This window comes from Giraffa tippelskirchi, chromosome 12 (assembly GCF_054371585.1).
Source record: "Giraffa tippelskirchi isolate mGirTip1 chromosome 12, T2T-mGirTip1v1.2.pri, whole genome shotgun sequence".
NCBI lineage: Eukaryota > Metazoa > Chordata > Mammalia > Artiodactyla > Giraffidae > Giraffa > Giraffa tippelskirchi.
In genome coordinates, this window is record NC_137286.1 from 142922235 (window position 1) to 142938077 (window position 15843).

The 15843-nt window shown below is 39.2% G+C and overlaps 1 protein-coding gene across 7 annotated transcripts in view; it reads left to right on the forward strand.

Moving 5' to 3' along the window:
• The window catches only part of LOC145530572 (uncharacterized), a 414567-nt gene that overhangs the window by 25281 nt on the left and 373443 nt on the right, over positions 1-15843 (forward strand). For 5 of the 7 annotated variants that reach the window (XR_014071907.1, XR_014071906.1, XR_014071905.1 and 2 more), the window contains exon 1: positions 5912-6225. The exons of 1 other annotated variant lie outside the window; for it this stretch is intronic. The gene's annotated coding sequence lies outside the window, so the exon portion shown is untranslated. Of the gene's footprint in view, positions 1-5911; positions 6226-15843 lie in introns of those variants that run through there. One more of the 7 variants, XM_081552136.1, reaches the window with a different exon arrangement.

Sequence of the window (15843 nt, forward strand, 5' to 3'; positions counted from 1 at the left end):
TCTTCAGGCTTTTGCTGGTATCGATGCTGTGTCTAAACACTCTTAGAGCCAACAGTCCTGTATTTAGTTGACATTTACCTCATGGGCTGCTACCACTCCAAGTACCACATCGTAAGTAATGTGTATATGGTTCTTATACTTACATTTATCTGTGTCTATCTTTTGTTTGTTTTTTGTGCATGGTTCTTATATTTATTTGTCTATTCTTTTATATTTGTTTTCTCAGAAGCACCCCTAGAAAATTTTCTTTACATTTGCTGGGTTGGAATCAGTCTGGTGTATACTTAGGCAAAAAGGAGGCTAAGATAGTAAGCATCTGCTGTTAAGCCCCTAATTTAGTGAGAAGTACAACATGAGAAGAATTTAGGAATGGATTTGGTTACCAGTTTCATGGCTACCACTTCTATTCTTTTGAAATTGTGTTCAGGGTTAGTTTAACAACCTTATGAAGAATGAAGTCTCATTCTCTCAAAATATATGTAGAAAAATTATTCCCAAAGACCACAGATTTTCATTTTATCCTTTCTGTTCTTTATGCTTTCAATCCATGTCTACTGCTGCTAAATGGGAATAGAAAAGAGATGAATAATTAAATTGTGTGATGTGATAACAGAAAGAATGTTGTAGTTTTGGCAATCACAGTTGAGATGCTCTTACGCAAGAGTAAAATAGCTAATACAGATGAATTTTTGTGCCCTTTGACTGCTAAAATTAGATCACATTTATTTCTCTAACTTGTGGAACCCCTAGTGAACAGAATTAAATTTTGTCAGGATTAACTACTTTCAATAGTGTATAAAATACTTACCCACATATCGCTCCTTGGAAGGAAAGCTATGACGAACTTTGATGGTGTATAAAAAGCAGAAACATCACTTTGCTGACAACAGTCCATATAGTCAAAGCTATGTTTTTTTCAGTAGTCATGTATGGGTATGAGAGTTGGACCATAAAGAAGGCTGAGCACTGACAAATTGATGCTTTCAAAGTGTGGTCCTGGAGAAAACTCTTGAGTGTCCCTTGGACAGCAAGGACATCAAGGCAGTCAATCCTAAAGGAAATCAACCCTGAATATTCATTGGAAGGACTGATGCTGAAGCTGAAACTCCAATACTTTGGCCACCTGGTGTGAAAAGCTGACTCATTGGAAAAGACCCCGATGCTGGGATAGAGTGAGGCAGAAGAAGGGGATGACAGAAGGTGAGATGGTTAGATAGCATCACTGATTCAATAGACATGAATTTGAACAAGCTTCAACTCCCGGGAGACAGTGAAGGACAGGAAAGCCTGGTGTACCACAGTCCATAGTGTCGCAAAGAGTCGGACACGACTTAGCAACAGAACAACAACATCATATTAACTAACAAAATCATAAATTTTCAGCCTAGCTTTCAAAAGTGGCATGGTCTTTACCTGTACACATTTATAGGTTTATCTTCAACTTCCTTCCCCATCCAATGAACCATGCTAGACTGAGTGGGGTGGAGTACATTCATGCTAAGATTCGGCCCTTGGACTAGCTTTGATCACCCTGTTTCCTTCTTGTTTAATGTTCTAAACATTCTGGTATACATAATTATAAGGTGGTGCAGAATCCACCTGCCACTACAGGAGACACAAGAGATGTAGGTTCAATCCCTAGATCAGGAAGATCCACAATTGTCTTACACAAATAAATTTGACATGATAAGGTAAAAGAATGACTGATACTGAAGCTGAAGCTCCAATACTTTGGCCACCTGATGCGAAGAGCTGACTCATTGGAAAAGACCCTGATGCTGGGAAAGATTGAAGGCAGGAGGAGAAGGGGACGACAGGGAATAAGATAGTTGGATGACATCACTGACTCAATGGTCTTTAGTTTGAGCAAGCCCTGGGAGATGGTGAAGGACAGGGAAGCCTGGCGTGCTGCAGTCCATGGGGTTGCAAAGAGTCAGATGTGACTGAGCGACTGAACGACAACAAAGGTAAAAGACAAATAATGGATCTTTATGTGAGATTAAAGTAAATAGCATAGGGGAGTCTGGTGTGACTCCCCAAAAACCTAACATACAAGAAAATGTGTGCTGTATGTTCTATATAATGATTAAATTTGAGGTGTGGGGGTGATTATGTAGCTGGGACAACCAAGTAAAAGGCAGCTTTAGTGTGGAGACAAGCAGAAGTGTGTCATAACCATCAGCAGAGCTCTCATCCTTCTCTTATAGTTTAAAAGAGGCTCCAATTTTCAACAGAAGTAAAATAAATAGGATTATAACCAGAAAATGCTTTAAACCCTTTCGCCATGCACACTGGCTGTTTATTGTACTGCATATATCCTCCTGTGAGTTACCCTGTGAATGCGAGGCTAAGAGTAAGGCATTGAGGAGTGTGAAAGAAATTTCTGCACCTCACATTTAAAAACAAATTTCACCAAAAAACCGAAACGGAATCTTTCCAAGGTGACAAATTATGAGATCCTTTTTTTTTAGCAAGTAAGAACCATTTTCTTTCACTCCTGAGATTTTCCTGGAGTGCTTACACATCATTTTGTGGTTTGGGACAAATAATGCGCCAAATGTTTGAGAAATTTTGCTGTCACACATCCTTTAGAGCTATTAATTCCTCTCTTCAAAGTTGGAGGTCTTGGGAACAGTGATATCTCCACAAATTCCTGTCTTGCCTCCTCTGGGTCACTTTGAGCTCCGACCACCTCTATTTCCTTCAGTATTTCTACTGGGCTTTAAGACATCGTTAAATACACGTTCGTGTGTGTGATATGCATGCATGCCACAATCATTCACAGAATGTATAGTTTTATCACGTATATAGAATTCAAAATCCATCTTCAATGCAAACTAGTTTGGTTTCTTTACAATATACTTAGGCTTTCTACTGGTTTTTGTGCTTTACAATTTATAGCCTCACAGCTTTCATGCAAAATAAAGATAAATAGGAATGTTTTTTAATCCTGTAAGGGGGAAAAATAATATTTTATTATGTCAGATATTTATGGCCTTTCTTCTAATGTGGGTATTTTCTTATTTACAGGATATTTTAGGATCACTGTTTAACAGTGTTATGATTTAGAATAGTCTGTTTATAGGACAGTTATATATGTCCACGTAAATATTTAGGTCTCCACGTTAGAATTATGGAGAAATGTTTGTCTTTGAAAGTATTTTGAGGCATTTGCATTATCATAGTTTATTTTCTTAAAAAAAAAACACCTAACATTAGGGCTTTATTAGCTGTTGATATTAAAAAATAAAATTAAAAGTTTTTGAAAACTAGCAAGTCATAAATATCTCTCATTTCCTAAATCTAAACATTTAAAAACTTCTTTACATTTTTTTTCAAAATGTGTAAGTTCTCAAACTAATAGCACATATACTATTTTATGCTTACAGCTCCATGCCACAAAGTTCTTATATGCTAGATGAGTTAAACATCCTACTAAATCTTAAAATTTCTCATATGATCTGATCAAAAAGGCTGAAAGTAATGATAATGAATAATGACCATAACAAGTTTCTGATCCCAGGACCCTGAATAAATCTATGCCATGTTATTTCAGGTATTTCTCACTATGATTCTATATGAATCAAAATTTAAATTTATCTTATTTGTATTTAACTTAACATTTCTATCCTGTTTTATGCTTCAAATGTAATTGAAGATAATTTTAATATCTTATTTTTTAATTGTCAAGAAAAACTTTAATCCTAGAAATGGCACTTCTCTTTATTAAATTTTCCCAAATCAAAGCATCAAAATCTCCTATTCATATTGAAATTAATTCCACAATACCATGGAGATACAAAGTGAAGGCGTGGATATCATGATGCAAATTACTAAGATCAAATCATAATTTCCATCTGTTCTTTGAAAGAGGGAGGGCTTCCCAGGAGGCACTAGTGATAAAGAACCTGCCTGCCAATGGAGGAGAAGAGATCCAGGTTTGACCCTTGGGTTGGAAATATCCCCTGGAGGAGGGCATGGCAACCCACTCCAGTTCTTGCCTGGAGAATCCCCTGACAGAAGAGCCAGGTGGGGTACAGTCCATAGGGTTGCAAAGAGCTGGACACGACTGAAGCAACTTAGCACCTGAAAGAAGAAAGAACCCTTAGTAGGCGATAGGAGAAGGGCATATATGTGTTATGTACCAAGTCAGAAATTCACTAACTACATGGAGCTGTTCATCACACCAGCTTCCCTCTGCCAGCAGTGGGAGGTTGACATGTGATCTTGTTTTCATTGAGACCTTCTTGTCCCATTGAGACCTTCCTAGGAGTTACCAAAAGGCAAAGAATCCAAACAGTGATAGTGGGAAAAGCTTATGAATGGAAAGTGGCACTGTCAACTTGTTAGATTACTGTCCATATCTATTTGACAGTGTGGAGGCTCCTGTTAATCAGCCCTGGGGGTACATGTAAATAATTCCTGTATGTTTTCAATCACAAGCTCCTTCAGAGAGCACTGTGTGACACTTTGTCAGGAGGACTCTAGGGGCCTTTGGTAAAAGTAATTCTTGTTAAAGGCAATTCACAAAGCTTCAGGGATGTCCCACCATTCCGTGTTCTTGAGAAAGTTTTGCTGGGGAGTTTTTGAAGGACACGGGTGCTGTGAGTGACCTTAATTGGTAAACTTGCTCTAATCAGGCAGTTCTGAGGAAAAATGATGTTGGTTGTTTACAAGTGTACACAAAACAGTAAAAACAAAACAACAGCAACAACAATGAACAAATGAAAAACAGCCCAGGGAACCATGAGTGTCTCTTCAGTTGATGTTTCACAGAAGCCGGTGCAAAAACTGAATACACAACATGAACAAGGATTAGTGTGTAGGATGCCGTAAATAAAGACGATGGTTAACAGAAAAAGAGGAAAACAGAATACTCCCTGCTGTAGAAGATGGGAAATCTCGGTTACTTTCAAGGTAGTACCTACTTTGAGCTATTTTTATCTTTACATATTGAAAAACAACAACAACAACAACAACAGGAATCTTGTTTAAAAGGATTCACGTTTGAAGTAGTGATTCCTAAAGTTCACTACCAAAATGATATAATCTGGAGGTGCCCGGAGTGAACTCACAGTAGCAGCTATATCATAAATACATGTAGGACTCAGAGAGGAAAAAAGAAGTGTAGTTTTTTCTAGCTCGATCTCTGAAAATGAGATCCATGGTGGGTTGTCATGGTCTCAACAATTTTTGAAGCGAGAAAGTGAGAGTATGTTACTTTGAGGTGTGCTTAGCAAAACCTGAATAAAATTCAAAGCTTTTAGATGAAATTGATAGCCATTATTATTAACAAATATTTATTGGCTGCTTATTCTTCCATGCACGATTTTGTAAGACATTAATGATATAAAATGAGTGCGACACAGCCCCTAAAATAATGCACAATTTAGTAAAGACCTAAAAAAAAGTTATAGTTAATACTGATTGGAGGGCTATGCCGTTGATGCTAATTATGCCAACCTGTGGTTTTAGGCTACACCATTCTCTGGGTGTTTTCTAAAATCTCCATTTCAACCTCTTTATTGCCATGGAGCCAGGAAACACCCGAGTTAGGGTCAGAGACAAGACATATCCACAGTGTCCTTTTTTAAAAATATAGCCCAGAATCCCTACTACAAAAGATTAAAACTCAGACCAGAATTGAAATGGAGGAGATAATGGAAGCTACGGTTTTTCTGGGATCCAAAAGGGAGCCAACTGAAGGGAGAAACTATAGGGTTTGTGATGTACAAAGAAGGTCACTGCTTGTGTACAGGTTTGCATTGTTGGCTAGACCCCACGGCAACTCCAAATACATAAAACGGGAAGACGCGATGCATCTGGCAGGGGCCCAGCTTGCGCTCCCCTCAGACGCATGCGCGTGCACGTACTCACGCATTCAACGTGCCTCACGTATTCAACTTGCCTCACGTATTCAACGTGCCTCACGTATTCAACGTGCCTCACGCATTCAACGTGCCTCCAAAGCCCTGGAAAGGGGAAAGGTGTGGAAAGAGGAGCAGTGCGTGGTCAGGGAGCAACTGCTTGTGCAGCTGAAACATCTCTGAAAAACTCCGTCAAAAGGAGCAAATGAGCGTCTCACGTGGAGATGGGAAGAGGGGTGTGGTCCAGACGCTGTTGGCAGCCTCCCTAGTCAGTGTCCATAGGCTGCAACTCGGAAGCACAGTTATATGGGCCGTTCTCTGATGTAGCCTCAGGCCCCAGAACGCTGCTTAGGTCACAGTAAGTAGATGCTTAAAACATGTTTGTGTAATTAATGAGTGGATGCATGGAGTTATTACTTTGTGTGCCTGCTGAAACATGGCCTTGGTAAAGAATGTCCTTCCCTCCTAAGAACTGGCTTTAGTTTCTTGAAGACTTTGACTATAGTTGCATCTCAGTATTGAATATGCTTTACTCTTTATTAAAAATGATCTTTGTTTTAACTCTACTAGCCCGAAGATTTTTAAATGTATTTATTAAATTTTGAAAATATCAATGCGCTATTTCTTTCTATCAAAATTCTGCACCAGGGAAGCCCATTTCTTTCTACCAAAATTCCAAGTGAAGAAAAGTCTGTAAATAGAATGTATACATATATTTCCTTTTTAAAAACTGACTTCTACTGTGATCTTTTTTTTTTTTTTTTTGGTTTCTTTTGCTTGCGTGCGTGTGTGCTCAGTTGCTCAGTCTTGCCTGAGTCTTTGCGACTGTATGGACTATAGTCCTCCAGAATCCTCAGTCCATGGGATTTTCCAGGCAAGAATACTGGAGTGGGTTGCCATTTCCTTCTCTATTTCTTTTGCTTACTTTGGGTTTAACTTAATTCTCTCTTTTGATTCCTGAAGTGGGAAGCTGAGGTCATTTATCTGAGATATTTCTTCACTCCTAATATTGTTCTTTAGTCCTGATAGAACTAATATTTCTATTGAGATGAGTTTAAAATATGGTGATTATCCTGGTTTATCTGGGAGGCTTATGTTAATCACATGAGTTCTTAAAAGTGAAAGAAGGAGGCAGACGAATAGATCACAGACGTGAAACATGAGATAAACTCAATGAATCACCTTTGAAGATAGAGGAAGGGACCTTGAACCAAGAAATGAGGGCAGTTTCTAGCAGCCAGAAAAGGCAAAGAAACAGATTTTCCTCGAAAACTTCCAGAAGGAAAGCAGTCCTTTCAACACCTTGATGTTAACCCTGTGTTGGACCTTAGGCCTACAGTACTGAAGATAGCAAATGTGTTTAGCAAGCCACTGAGTTTGCAGTAATTTGTTACAAAAGCAATAGAAAGCTAATGAGAATTATCACTCATCGGTTTGCTAATCTTTTCTTCCACCATGTTTAATCTGGTATCAGTCTCATCAGTGTGTTTTTCCTCCCTGACATTGTAATTCTTAGCTCGGAAATTCAATTTGGATCTTTTTTTATCTCTTTGACTCTTAAATGTTTGTTCTTTCCTCTATCTGCTTAAACATATGAGATACGGTAGTAGAAACTGTTTTCATATTCTTGTCTACTAATTCTATTATCTCTGTTGTTTCTGCATCTGTTTCAATGGATGGATTTTCATCCTCATGGGTAATATTTTCCTACGTCTTTATTTACCTTGTAATTTTTGACTGGCTGATGGACACAGTGGATGTACCGTGGTCCTGTATGTATTTTTATATCTCCAGGACTTTAGAGCTTGCTACCAGGCAAGGGTTTAGTCACTTGGAGATCTTTCTTCAAGGCTTTGCTAGAGCGAACAGGTCTTCCTGAGCCAAGACCCTTTTTTAGCACTTGCATTGATGCCCTCTGACTTAGGCTTATTACTGTGTCTTTTGGGTGCAGGCAGGGTTTCTTGCCCTCTTGGAACTCCAGAAGCAGTTCCCTGTAATCCTTCAGGTATTTTTTCCTCAGGTCTCTGGTAGATTTCTCACTGCTGCTGCTAAGTCGCTTCAGTCGTGTCCGACTCTGTGCGACCCCATAGACGGCAGCCCACCAGGCTCTGCCGTCCCTGGGATTCTCCAGGCAAGAATACTGGAGTGAGTTGCCATTTCCTTCTCCAATGCATGAAAGGGAAAAGGGAAAGTGAAGTCGCTCAGTCGTGTCCGACTCTCAGCGACCCCACGGACTGCAGCCCACCAGGCTCCTCCGTCCGTGGGATTTGCCAGGCAAGAGGACTGGAGTGAACACAGGCACACACTGATCCGTAGCAGTCAGCCAAATTCTTGAGAGCGCCCCCTGCAGGTCTCTGGAGTTCCTTCCCAGGCATCTCTCCCCGTCTCTGAGATGCTGAGAACTACATCCGTCCTGACGTTGTTGGACCTCTAGTTTTGACCCCTCAGTTCCTAGGTCTGACTGCGTCTCTCTTCCCTGTACTGTGACCCGGAAACTTTCTCCAAGCGGTAAGTGGGAGTAGTCTTCCAGCTCATCTTGTTCACTCCCAACTTCCCATTTCTTAAAAAGTCACTGCCTTGCTCAGCACCCAGTGTTTTAAGGGATTTTTTTTTTTAAATATGTATTTTGTTGTAATATTTAGTTGTTTCAAGTGGGAGGATAAATGTGTTCTGTTATCCCATTTTGATTTGGAGCAGAAGTCTCACTTGAAATTCTGGCCTGCGTTTTCTTAGTCTTTTTCCTACATGTTTATGTGCTGTGTGTGTGCTTAATTGTTCAGTTGTATCTGACTCTGTGTGACCCCCTGCACTGCAGCCCACCAGGCTCCTCTGTCCATGGGCTTCTCCAGGCAAGAATCCTGGAGTGGGTTGCCATGCCCTCCTCCTGGGGATCTTCCCAACCCAGAGATCAAACTTGGGTCTTTTGCATCTTCTGCATTGGCAGGCAGATTCTTTACCACTGTGCCACTTATGAGCCCCCTACTTTTTTATAGTTATATATATATATATTCAGATTGTTCTTTACATATATATAGTGAGCAAATTTTCTTCTGTTTCAAAAACATGGCATATTATTCTGTGTTTTCCTGATGAATATCTTTGTATATAGTCCTTTTTATACATCTGATTTTTCTCAAGATGAATTATGACTATTAATATTTTAATGTAACTGGCACATGTGGTCAAATTAGCTACACTGACAAATACATGTTTTTTCTTTTTCAGGCTGACTGTTAAAACTAGGGTTTAAAAAATATTTTCTGAGAAAAAAATTAACTTCAGTTTAAATCTGAATCTTTATAAAACAGTCCTGAGACAGAAATGAAGAACAATATGTTTATGTAGTTCATTGTGAATTGTCTATTTTTTCCTTGCTTGTTTTTGTCTTAGCTGAATCACCCTTTTCTGGATGGTTTGTAAAATCTCTTTTTATTTTAAACATAATATATGTAATATTTTTAAAATGATATACCCTATTTGATATTATTTTTTACATTTTAAGCAAATATTTATTTTTTATGTTGTTAACTCTATCAACTTTCTCTATGTGAAAGCCTTTGCTCAGAATGCCACTTTGATATTTTTCCCTCAGGTAAGTAGATATGCATTATTTTTATTTTGTATTTTTATGTATCTTTAATTGTATTTTTATACTTATGGCTATAATTCACTGAAATTTGTTTCTTGACATATAGTGTAGGATGAAGATCTAATTTTATTTTTTTCTATGTGGTTAATCAACTGTCCCCATAGATTTTAATGCATTGAGTTACGTTCATGTGTGTCTAAGTTGAGCAACTAGGCAAGCCTATTTATAATTTATCCAAATTGCATGATACCAATATAAAAAATAAATAGGCAAAACAGTATTTAGTACATGTAGAGGAGAACAAGCAGACTTTTCCTCAATTTGTGTAAGCTGCATTGCTATATTTATGTGTTACACTAACACATCATATAAAATACAAGCCATGCAGTCAGGAACTTTGTATGGCTGTTTATAACTGGAAATAGAGTGCCGTTGTTTTCTTTATAATCTCTTAGGATGAGTGCCTTTGCTATTCCTTGGACCTGCGACATCTCTGTAACTATAAACAGGTGCCCGTGGGCATTGAGAGATGAGTTTAGTTAGCAGGGTAAGGCTAGGATTCAGTTGGGTAAAGGCAAGCCTGCAGATCAGTGGGGCGTAGAGGCATGCCAGCAAGACATTTCAGACAGTCACTGTCATTACTTATTATCTCAGCACTCTCCAGGGTGACTCAGTGGTACACACAAACAAAATACCACATGTGTACAGTGGGGTGTAACCAGGAAGGGGGCTGAGATTCCAGGGGAAGAAGATGGAGGATTAAACCTAGTTAGTGGAGTAGCAGTGGAGAGGGAGAGAGATGGGGATATTGGAGGCTTTAAAGAAGGCTGGAAGGCTTCCATGGTGGCTCAGTGGTAAAGAATCTGCCTGTAATTCAGGAGACGCAGGTTCCATCCCTGGGTCTGGAAGATCCCCTGGAGAAAGAAATGGCAACCCATTCCTGTATTCTTGCTTGGGAAATCCCGTGGACAGACGAACCTGGCGGACTACAGTCCATGGGGTTGCAGAAGAGGTGAACACAACTTAGCAACTAAACAACAACAGTGCAAGATAGCTGGGAACCCTGTAATGGAGGCTGGAACCCCGTCATGTGCTCTGGAAATCTCTGCAGAGACTGGAAAACAGGTCCTTAACAGCTGCTTCTCCCCACTGCGCTCACTAAGTATATAACGTTGCCATTGACTGAAATAGGAGGCATAGGAGGTGGGGAGATTTGGGAACAAGGTGAGGGTGGTGTGAGTTTAGATTTGTGAGTTCACAGCTGAAAAGTGTTTATTTTCTTCTTGTAAGACATGTGCCCACTTGATACCCATCATCTCCCTACTCATATAAAATGTGAATGAAGTTCAGTTTTCCCTATGATTTGAGATCTTTCAGAAGGTCTTTTCCACAAGAATCAACTGTTCTCATCAATAAGCGTTAAGGAGGAACAATGTAATAGTCTACATCAGTGCTTCTTCCCTTTTGGTTTAAAAGAAAATGAATGAAATCAGGCCTCTTTCCTGCAGAATAGCAAGGCACTTACTCTCGGAGACACTGGAAATGCTACAGTCATGGACCTTGAGGCCTGAATGGGCTGTACAGATCATCTAGTTCAAATATTTATTTTAGAGATGATGACTTCTGTGAGAAAATCCAGGAACTAGGACATCAAAGAGCTGGATTTTATTCATCTGTTCTCAATTCATTTTAAATAACATGATGCATATATGTTGTAATTGTTCTGTTTATTTGGTCCAAGTATCCCTACTTCCTGCAATCAGGCTCTTCTCAGACATCAAATCCCACTTCTTGCTCTGGGCTTTGGTTGAGAGTTTCTAGTCCCTGTAATATCTCTCTTCTTCCATTCCTCTTAACACAGAGATTAGGAAACTTTTCCGTAAAGGGAAGATAGTACATATATTTGCTCTGCAGGCTCTGTAGTCTTGGTCCCCAAAACCCAGCTCTGCCATGTGGTGCCGAGTGGCTATGTTAGTCATTGTCATGCCCGACTCTTTGTGATGCCATGGACTCTAGCCCGCCAGGCTCCTCTGTCCATGGGGATTCTCCAGGCAAGAATACCGGAGTGGGTAGCCATTTCCTTATCCAGGGAATCTTCCCAACCCAGGGATTGAACCTGGTTCCCTTGTCTTGCAGGCAGATTCTTTACCATCTGAGCCACCAGGGAAGCGTTATGTGGCTTTAACTGTGCATAAATGAATGAGTTGGAGTCTAGTAAAACTATTTACAAAGGCAGAAGCAGGGTGAATTTGGTCCGTTTGGTATGTGCAGTAACTCACCAGAGATAATTCAGTGTTACAGCATTTTCATTGTCATTTCTTCTTCTTTAATCCCCCTCTGCTCTGATTGCATGGACGTCAGCTTGACCTTATTTGCTCTTTCGTGCCAGCTGCTTCTGAGACCCTGTACACAAATATCATACCCGTCTGGTGTGTTCTCAAGCAGAGGGACAACGCCCTTGGCCCTGATCTCCACTCACTTTTCTCCACTGTGTGACTTTTCTGTTGCTAAATAGCTATTTTTTTTTTTTTAAGGTTCTCTGTATGTTGGGTAAAGAAGGAAGAGTAGTTGGAAATACTGAGGATCTCAGAGGGTGAAAATAATTCCTTGCTATGTTATCTGTCTAGGAACTGCTGACTGTGTGTGTGTGCGCGCACGTGTGCACACTCAGTTATGTCTCACTCTTTGTGACCCTGTGGACTGTAGCCTGCCAGGCTCCTCTGTCCATGGGATTTCCCAGGCAGAAATACTGGAGCAGATTGCATTTCCTTCTCCGAGGATCTTCCCGACCCAGGAGTAGCCCCCATGCCTCCTGCTTCTCCAGCGTTGGCAGGTGGATTCTTGGCCGCTGCGCCACCTGGTGGATCTTTATTCGCACAGCCTGGTACAACCTCTGAAGTTAAAGCTCACCCTAAAGCTTGGACCAGTGTTCTGGGGGAGCCTCCCCCCAACACACACCCTTCTGCCGTTTGCCAAACCCCCATATGTAATGGTGCTGTTTTTTAGCAGTCAAGAGCTAACTTTCTTAGAGCTGTTGTTTTAGAGAACCTGTATCATTTTCCCTGTCATCTCCGTCTTCGATTCTACCACTCCAACTGCTTGTTCCAAAGCTACCAAATATCCAAACACTAGTCTAATTATAGGGCTTTCTTGAATCATACTCATGCTATGAAACTTGGCCATCATGATAACATTGGCTTGACAATATCTTTCATTTATATATCTCTGTACAGTTGACCAAAGGTTTTTACCTGTTTTCTCTTATTCCAGCTCTCTAGCAACCTGAAAGCTCACAGGTAATTATTTTCCTCATTTTGTAGTTGAAGAAAATGAGATACAGAAAGATCAAGTGGCTTGGTCAATGTTATCCCGAGTTAATCCTACAGTTGCAGTGAAATTCAAGTGCTTTTAATTTTTTTTTTAATTTAGAATTCCTCCCAATACACATGTGGTCTTGTTTAAGGCATAAATTATTTGTTGATAGAAGAACTGCATTAGTTCAACCTATGAAGGGAATAATGGGGACATGTAAGTAGTTGTATTTTCATATACCTATATTAGAGAATATATAGAGAAAATTATAATTCCTCCATTCAGTAAATACTAAGATAGAAGCTAAGGTCTAAAATCTTATCATGCGAGTGTGCGTGCTAAGTCGCTTCAGTTGTGTCTGACTCTGAGACTCTGTGCCTAGTGGGCTATAGTCCATAGGGTGGCAAAGAGTTGGACATAACTAAGCATGCATGCAAATATAGTTATAGTTTCCTATTATTACACTGTTCTTTGACTTTGCCCATTAGGTTTATTGTTTATTTTCATTCATATGGTTGTTTCCTTTTCTGGATTGAATTTCTTGTGGGCAAGCTTTGTGTCTTTTGACTATTTAGAACACAAAAGTTAGTGTCTGAGACATTGACCAACTTTATATTTATTGAAAGAAAAAAATGATTTATTTTTAATCTCTTAAATGTGTGTCTTATGCATAGGCCCTCACCTCTACGAGGTGATAATTTAGTTGAGAGACCATCCACATACTGCAGAAAACTCAGATTTCATTACATGTATTATATAAGCAAGTACAGGGAAAATAGTAAGAAAAGTAGGCTGTGTATTGTAGAAAACAGAAGCTGAAGTAAAGCAGAGATAATGTGGATTAAATGATCGGAAATATTTTCATGTGGGCGGTAAGAGGAAAATAAGTTAATAGGAGGGAATTTAATTTCCTGTAGTACTGAGTTTGCTGATAAGTTTTAAAATATAAATATGCATTTATTTTCATGAATTATTTTTACTGAATTTGAGATGATCGTGTTTTCTTTCTTTATTCTGTTAATAGGAGCAAAATTACTTGGTTGTCATGGATTTCCCTTTTAATATGTCATTAGATTTTTCTTTGCCAGTATTATATTTAGGGTTTATATCTTTAACTACTGAGAAAAATTGCCCTGCACTTTTCTCTCTTTGTAATTATTTTGGTAAATATGGGTTATCAAGTTTATATTGGCCTCATGAAATGAGGTGGTAAGTCTTTCATTTTTTGTATTATTTTCTAGAAGGGTTTCATGTAAGACTGAATTATTACTTCCTTGAATGCCATGATGAATTTCTCAGGAAAACCAACTGGATCTGAAATATTTTTATATAAAGTTTTTATGAAAGGTATTAATTTTAAATGGATGTAGGATTATAATTCTATTATTGTTTTAGTTTTTGTAAATTTTATTTGTGAAGAAATTTTATTTTGTCTAAATTAGCAAATGTATTGACATAAATTTCATTTATTTTTATATATTGAATATTTTATGTATTAATGTCTATACTGACTTCTTCATTTGTATTCTTTGAATTTATTTTTCCTTAAATCTTGTTATGATTCTATAAACTTTATTATTGTTTTAGCAAACCATAATTTGCATTTTTAACATTTTTCTGCTTAAACTTTGTTTCCTATTTCATTGATTTCTGTTCTTACTTTTACTGAGTATTTTATACATCCATTAATACTATACTTTAGTATAGGGAAATTTAACAGGGCCAGTGGATCAATATGGTCTTGATAGGCAAAAACCAACCCAGTCAATCCTTTAAGCAGTCAACCCTTAATAATCATTGGGAGGACTGATGCTGAAGCTGAAGCTCCCATACTTTGGCCTCTTGATAACAAGAGCCCACTCATGGGAAAAGATTGAAGGGAAAGGGGCGGCAGAGGATGAGATGGTTAGAAAGCATCACTGACTCAATGGACACAAATCTGAGCAAAGTCCAGGAAAGAGAAGGACAAGGGAGCCTGGCGTGCTGCAGTCCATGAGGTCACAAAGAGTCTGACATGACTTGGCGATTGAACAACAACCACAAGGCAAATAATTACTATGGTAGAACTAATTAAGTAATGAAATGGGAAGGTTCGAGTGTTGGAGTGAGAATTTTGTTATAAATATGGTGAAGTTGTGGAGATGACAAGGTGTCTGGTGTGGCCACATGAGTATGTGTGGTGAATCAAATCAAATCAAATTGAAGTGAGTTGAATTAGATCTAACATAATAGAGGGTCAGGCAAGATGATGCCACAGCAGTGATCATGATGGACTGTAATGGTCAGTTCTCTCTGATTCTCTTGTTAAATTAAGCTTCTTCTGGGCAGGAACTGATCACACTTGTCATATTTTCCACACATTTCGCAGAGCTTCTGACATAGAAGATGCTTAAATATGTGCTCCAAAAATACTGTAAAAGCTTTTACTGTAACTCCGTTCATCCCACTAAACCCTAAGGAAGTGAAGTCTCTACCCAGTGCCTAGAGTTGGTTATTTAGCAGACCTGGGGCTAGAGCCACACTCTTAGGAGACCCGACAAGTGCAGACGTGGGCACTGCGGAAAGAGGCTTGGAGTGTGAATTTGACAGGGGCAGCAACAAAGTAAGGTCACGTTTTGGAAAATCACGTTGGCAAATCAAGCATATTTTCTAACATCCTTTTGTTCTTTATTGACATAAGAGGGAGAATAAATTAGAAGTAAGGCATGGAATGTAGAATACAATCCGACCATATTGGGACATTGTGTGTGTGTGTGTTTCTTGCTTATTGCACTTGTTGTTCCTAAATCTTGAGTTTAACAGTACTTGGCTGCAGGGACCTTAATTGCTTTAAAAGCATTCACACTGAGTGTCAAGGACTGAAGTCTTCTTTTTGAAGACATAAGTGGATTTTTAAACTTCTTTAGATAATGAGATGAAGTGACCTGTACAGAAGAACTCGGGCACCGGGAGCCCAGGGAAGGAAGGAGGAGAAAGCTCTTTGTTCTAAATCGAACCGAAGTGCCTGGTGCCCTTGGCTTCCGACTCCTGTGTGCAGGTCTCAGGTGCGCAAAGGCTGCCGGTGCGCCGTCAATC